General features: G+C 37.7%; 1 long non-coding RNA gene across 3 annotated transcripts; it reads right to left on the bottom strand.

Moving 5' to 3' along the window:
• Positions 1–383: 383 nt before the first annotated feature.
• On the bottom strand, positions 384–5092 carry LOC141045169 (uncharacterized). Of its 3 annotated transcripts, XR_012217135.1 has the most exons (8): positions 4955–5092; positions 3944–4701; positions 3358–3725; positions 3015–3164; positions 2670–2819; positions 1626–2497; positions 1336–1495; positions 384–1053 (listed from the first exon to the last, which is right to left on the bottom strand). It is a non-coding gene; the product is annotated as an uncharacterized LOC141045169 (long non-coding RNA). The 3 variants fall into 3 exon arrangements; XR_012217133.1 differs by having other exon boundaries at positions 3358–4701; XR_012217134.1 differs by having other exon boundaries at positions 1381–1495; positions 3358–4701.
• Positions 5093–5706: the final 614 nt, after the last annotated feature.

Raw genomic sequence — 5706 nt, 5'->3', positions numbered from 1 at the left:
GTGTAGAATCATCAAGTTGTCTAAAACTGTAATTCTTTGAGCAAGTAACTTTGCATGTTATTCAACTTGAGATTGATCTTTTCTTATCATGTCTTTACTCCTCAAATTTTGAAAGTGCAATTCTACTCTTTAAAAAAAAAAAAAAAAAAAAAAAAAACTGGTAATCTTGTTTTCTGGCAGTGGCACAGCATAAAAGCATTAACAGCATTTGCACCAATTTCTGAGGTGCATATTCCTCATTTGATATGCAATGAAGTGTGTGTTATTTTTGTTTTGTTTAATTGATATTTAGAAGTAATGGTTCCCAAGGAGTGGGAACATACTGCAGAATGTTCTCTGTACCCAGAGGCAGAGTACAATCTCTGTAAAGGCATCCAACTTCCTGGCACCACAAAGCCTGAAGCATCAGCTATTGTAAGAGTATGGAATAAAATACAATTGTAAACAATGGAGCTCTTCTAATTTTCACTTGCAGCTCCTTCCTCTTGAGAGATGAGAATGAGGAGCCAGGTCAAGCTGTGGCAAATCCCATGAGAAACCACATGCCTACTACTACCACATCTCCCCAACAAAACAACCACTACATTAGTTAAAGAGAGAGAGCAAGAGAGAGACTTGATCTAAAACAATAGCAGATGTGAGGAAGTATCCATCATGCCCCACCCATTCTTTTTGTCCATTACTATAACCCATTGCATGGAAAGCTTCAAAACCATTGACCAGGTTCCCTTCTGAATCGTGGAATAAAGTGAGTGAATGAATGATTGAATAAATAAATAAATATTAACCTACTCCACTGCAATAATACTCATGCTTCCTTCCAAGCCTCAGCCCTTAAAAGTGTTGGGTTCCTCACTGATCATCACATCACAAAGCAGGTGGCAGTGTAGGGGGGATTAATGATTCAGGCCTTGAAGCCCCAACACGCCACATCAACAGCTGCTTAACAGGGCCCTTTTGACCTTTTCAGATCTTGTTGGGAGGGGAGTATCTAGTTTTCATTGAAGGGTGGCGCTTGGAATTCCAGAGATATGTCCAGTAGTTTGACTCCAGCTGCAAACACAACTTTTTTTGTACTTCTTTATTACTAGTTAATAACAACAGTGACAACAACAACAACAACAACAACAAAAGCTACGAGTCTATCAGCACATGTGTTTTTATGGTGATGCAACTTGGCAATCTGAAAAAAATGTTGATCATAAAGCAGCCCTGGAGTTGAGGCTTCATGGGTTAAACTGTCACTTAGAAATGGTTGATCATAATGTGGGAAGTTCTAATGGGAAAAAGTGTGTGATATATATTTTCATTGTCAATATTTAGACATCTGGTTACCTCTACAAACAAGCAAAAGTTTAGCCCACACCCTTGTGTGCTTACACAGCAACTTTGTAGAAATCTGAGCTTCATTACATCTAACTTCAGATGTGCTGCATAAAATCCGAAGAGTTTTATATTGTCATTAGTGTTCACCTTCAACCCAGTGATGTCAGGCCTGGAGAAAGGGGACACAGGGTAATTTCAAAAACCACATTTTATTATAGTGTTGGACATGAATAGCAATGCCAATCCTTATTCTTTGGTTACCATGCATGAGCAAAATCTGCTTATGATATGCTCTTGACCTTTCTTAGCACATCTTTTGTTTTGATTGGGTGCCACTCTTTGCACATTGTAGTTCTCACATATTCTCCATGCATGAGACCTGTGATAGCAAGCAGTGGCAGCAAGATCTGGCTCTAGGTATTATAAAAGAAACATGGATGTGACTGAATAAATTTCATTCATACAAGTAATCAAATCCTGCAACAGTGACCAAAAGTCTTTTCATTCAATCAGTCATTCTAATGTAGCATGAAAAATGTTTTAGTTTTGTGCATGTGATCGCCAGACCCAAGAATTTCTTGCATACCTACAAGACTGATCTGTAAGTGCGCAAAAAGATAGCAAGAACAGAAGACAATACAATGGAATGCTGGAAGTAACAATAGTGGGAAGCATGATGAAACACAATATTGAAAGTTGGACAAAACCAAGAAGTCAATAAAGAAAGCAATGAAACAAAGAAAAATCTATGGTATCACAGAAAGGGTAGGTCAGGGAGGTATCTGTGGAGCCACCCTTTTGATATTAGGATGAGGTGAATGAAGTGATCCAGAGGCTCATTGCAGCCCCCTTGAAAAGCAAGTCAAGACCAGGGTTTATCTCCCCTATATCAGGTTGATGCCTTCAAAATCAAGGTTATCAGACTCCTTAAGCAAGATGCCCACCACTGCTTCTGTCTCTTTAGGGCTTGTACTCACTAGTCCTTTGGCAGATACATCAGTGTTGCCCTGGACCACACCACCATCACTTGCTTCCTCAGTCATTGGATCAGAATTTGCTCACTCCAATGGGCTGCTTTGTCTCAAATCCATTGATGCTTTGTCCATACTCTTGGGGTGGAAAGACATTTGACACTGTTGTTAACTGTATATTTTGTAGTGTGAATGTTGCCCTGCACATGATGCTCTGATTAAAGTTACATGGTAAAATAAATTTGGTATGATGAACCGAACAGCAAGGACATAGAAAAGAAAGACCTAGTCAGGGTATGGTGATGTGCCAAGCATCACCATGATAGGGTATAACCTCCACAAAGTTTGAAAGACTTGTTTTCTCTATTTTACCTCATCCCAGCTTGAGACTCGTTCAGCATAAGAAGGTTATTTAGGTCGCAATCCACTGTTGTCATGTGCAATCATATACGAATCCTACTTTTGCACTGTCGCTTCCTGCTTCCAACCTCAGGGGTTGGGATTTGTCCGAGCATACTTACCCTGTATGACTGCATCTCTTCAGAATTTGGAATTTTACAAAATCGATTACGACTGTTACAAATTCTGAAGAGTTGTAATGGGATTTCACAATGGAATTAGAATTTGTAATGGAATATTACAAAATCGATTAAGACTGCATCTCTTCTTGAGGTTACCCAATCATTACAATGCAAAGGCACTTTGTACGTTACGCACGATGCGAGCTCGTCGTGGCGCGCAACTGGGCTGGTTATCATCACATGTTCGACTAAGCAGAAAATCACGGGCACAATATTCTCCCCAGCCGTATCTCAGTTACGAACACACTACAAGTCGATTGTAGCCTCCGAGTTCTCCTGTATGTCCCTGAAGCAATACTACTGATTGGCCTTGGAACCTCAAAGCAGATAACTCACCCTCGATCCAGAATCCTCAACGACATAAAGAATGTATGGTAACAGTACACAAAACACTGGTTTGAGAGTTCGGTGGTAAACTAGTTTCTCTCTTGCTTATTTTAAGATAACATCTTAGCCTACTTCAACAAAAGTAAGCACACCTCACATCTTCCATAACACATCGCCACAGCTCCATCTGGTCCAACTCCACAGGTTCATTACACTTTTTGTACTTCCACACATAATGTACCCGTAATTGATGAGCCCATCGTGGAGGACGATTGTTTACAGGTTCAGTAAGTGAAGTAGCATTAACCTTCACAATTTTTAAATCTAGCTATTTGTCAAGAATTAATGCCACTTGCATGGAAACCATCAGACACAATTATTTTCCAATTCGTGGCAAAATAAGTTAAGTAATTTATGAACAACAATTCTGTTGCTAGCAAAGACTCCGAACACCTTAAGGTTCTGTAGAGTTCCAAAGTCTGCAACCAATAGGTCAGGTATAACACATGCTGGAACATGCCTGTAACAGATACAAGAGCAACAAACCCAGCGTTCAATTTTCAAATACGAAAAAACAGAATAGATGTAACTCATTTCCCAAACGTTTCAGACAGGTCGCTCAATTCCAAAATAATACGTAGCTGAAAATAGCGTATAACTCAGAACATCCGAGTAATTAGACTTTATCAATGTGGTAAAGGATCGAAAGCAGGACTGAAGTTGGCTCGATGATCATACCATTCCAAGAGCATGCCTTGATAGTCAAACCTCATAGACTCCAAGTTGAGAGATACAACATTTTCAACAACGAAAGACAATCACGTCATGGTCGCAGTATCTGCAAAGCAGAAAACTCTATCTACTAATCTCCCAAGTGCTCGATCACCCAAAGTACAGGTCGTTAAAGACACAGTTAAGTTGTCATTCAACTGCAACCCAATGTGCTACCTCCTCAGCGAACCGTGAGCAATTTTAAGATGTTTGGGTTTGGAGACGCGTTGTAAGATATTTTTATTTTTCCAGGGTTTGGAGTCAGTCGATCTATTTTGCAAATAATTCACTACATAAAACCCTTCTAACGATGATGCTCTCTATGTTCATATTCATAAATCACGGGGGCTATCGTGTAAAGAAATAAATACGATCCGACATACATGGCTTTGTCAATGTTTCAAATAAGTTTGCCACTTGTTAATAAACATTTTCTGCCGTGGTAAGTTTGATTAGGCTCGACGTGATACTTTTAGCGACTTGTTTTTGCTGCTGATCAATTAGCATGAGAAGTCTGCGAAACTACATGAAAATCACACAAACCTACCCATGAAGGAAACGAAAGGTGATATTACCAGGTAGTGGGAGGGAGCAGACAATCAACTAGACTTGCTGGTGAACGCCGCAGCAATCACACCAAAAACCACCTTCAACTTCTGCTTCGGCTACCCTTCTTTCGCCAACAAATCAATCCACTCCAACACACCTACCCCCAAAATCAACATCTTCCAAACCAGATTTGAAAAGATTAGAAGACCCCGTGTAAAAGATCCACCTGATTAAAATTCGATGACTGGCTCCGATCCAAAATTCCAAGGCTCTTAATTCAAGATTTCAGCTCCCAATTGCAACATTTCCCTAAACATACAACTGCAACACACATCCCGAATTCCATGCCCTGCAAACATAGCACTGAATTTGCAAAGAGGATATGGTTGGAAAAGGCTAGGTCTATGTCTCAACTGACGATTTACTTACCAACAAGTTTGCACACTCTTCATGTCGACAACAACACTAAACCTGATCGGAAGAAAATAGTGTTGAAAATATTGCCAAAAATATTAACCTATTTCTCACAGTATGCTCAAGAGCTTCATCAACCACTCTGATTAATTCTTACACAAGGATTGAAGCTCACCCTAACCAAACTTAACCTCTAATCACACCCAACCACATTTTGCATCCTGGTCAACTTGGGTTTCCACTCAACATGACAAATATATTCATCTTTTCAAATAAATTTTCAATCATTGCATAAGTTTTTCTAATTTAAAAATAAATAAACTAGATTGTGAGTTATAATTTGATAAGTACAAAATAAATAATGAGTTTTAGACAAGACTAAGCAATGGAATGTTTTAAAGTATGCATGTTTTTTATTTTTTACTTTTTAAGAATTTAATAATTTAATAATTTCCAATTATTCTATTATTAAAATAAATAAATATTTATTTTTCAATGCCTCATCAGCCATAATTTTGTTTTAAATATCATAATTTTTTCGATCAATTTATGACATTTATATAATTTAATTGTATTCCACAAACCAAAGTAAAACATAAAGCATAAAAAAAAGACTCAAGAAATATAAGATATTTGTTGAAATCTATCCTATTATATTTATATCAATACTCATTTAAATGTTTTTTTTTATATCAATAGATTTTATATTTTTATATTTTAAATTTATTTATTTATTTATTGATGTTTTAATTTAAAATTTAAATAAA

This window comes from Physcomitrium patens, chromosome 3, assembly GCF_059467195.1.
Source record: "Physcomitrium patens ecotype Gransden chromosome 3, ASM5946719v1, whole genome shotgun sequence".
In the NCBI taxonomy this organism is placed as follows: Eukaryota; Viridiplantae; Streptophyta; class Bryopsida; order Funariales; family Funariaceae; genus Physcomitrium; species Physcomitrium patens.
The sequence above is the reverse complement of the archived record's forward strand: the minus strand, read 5'-3'. Positions and strand labels throughout refer to the sequence as shown.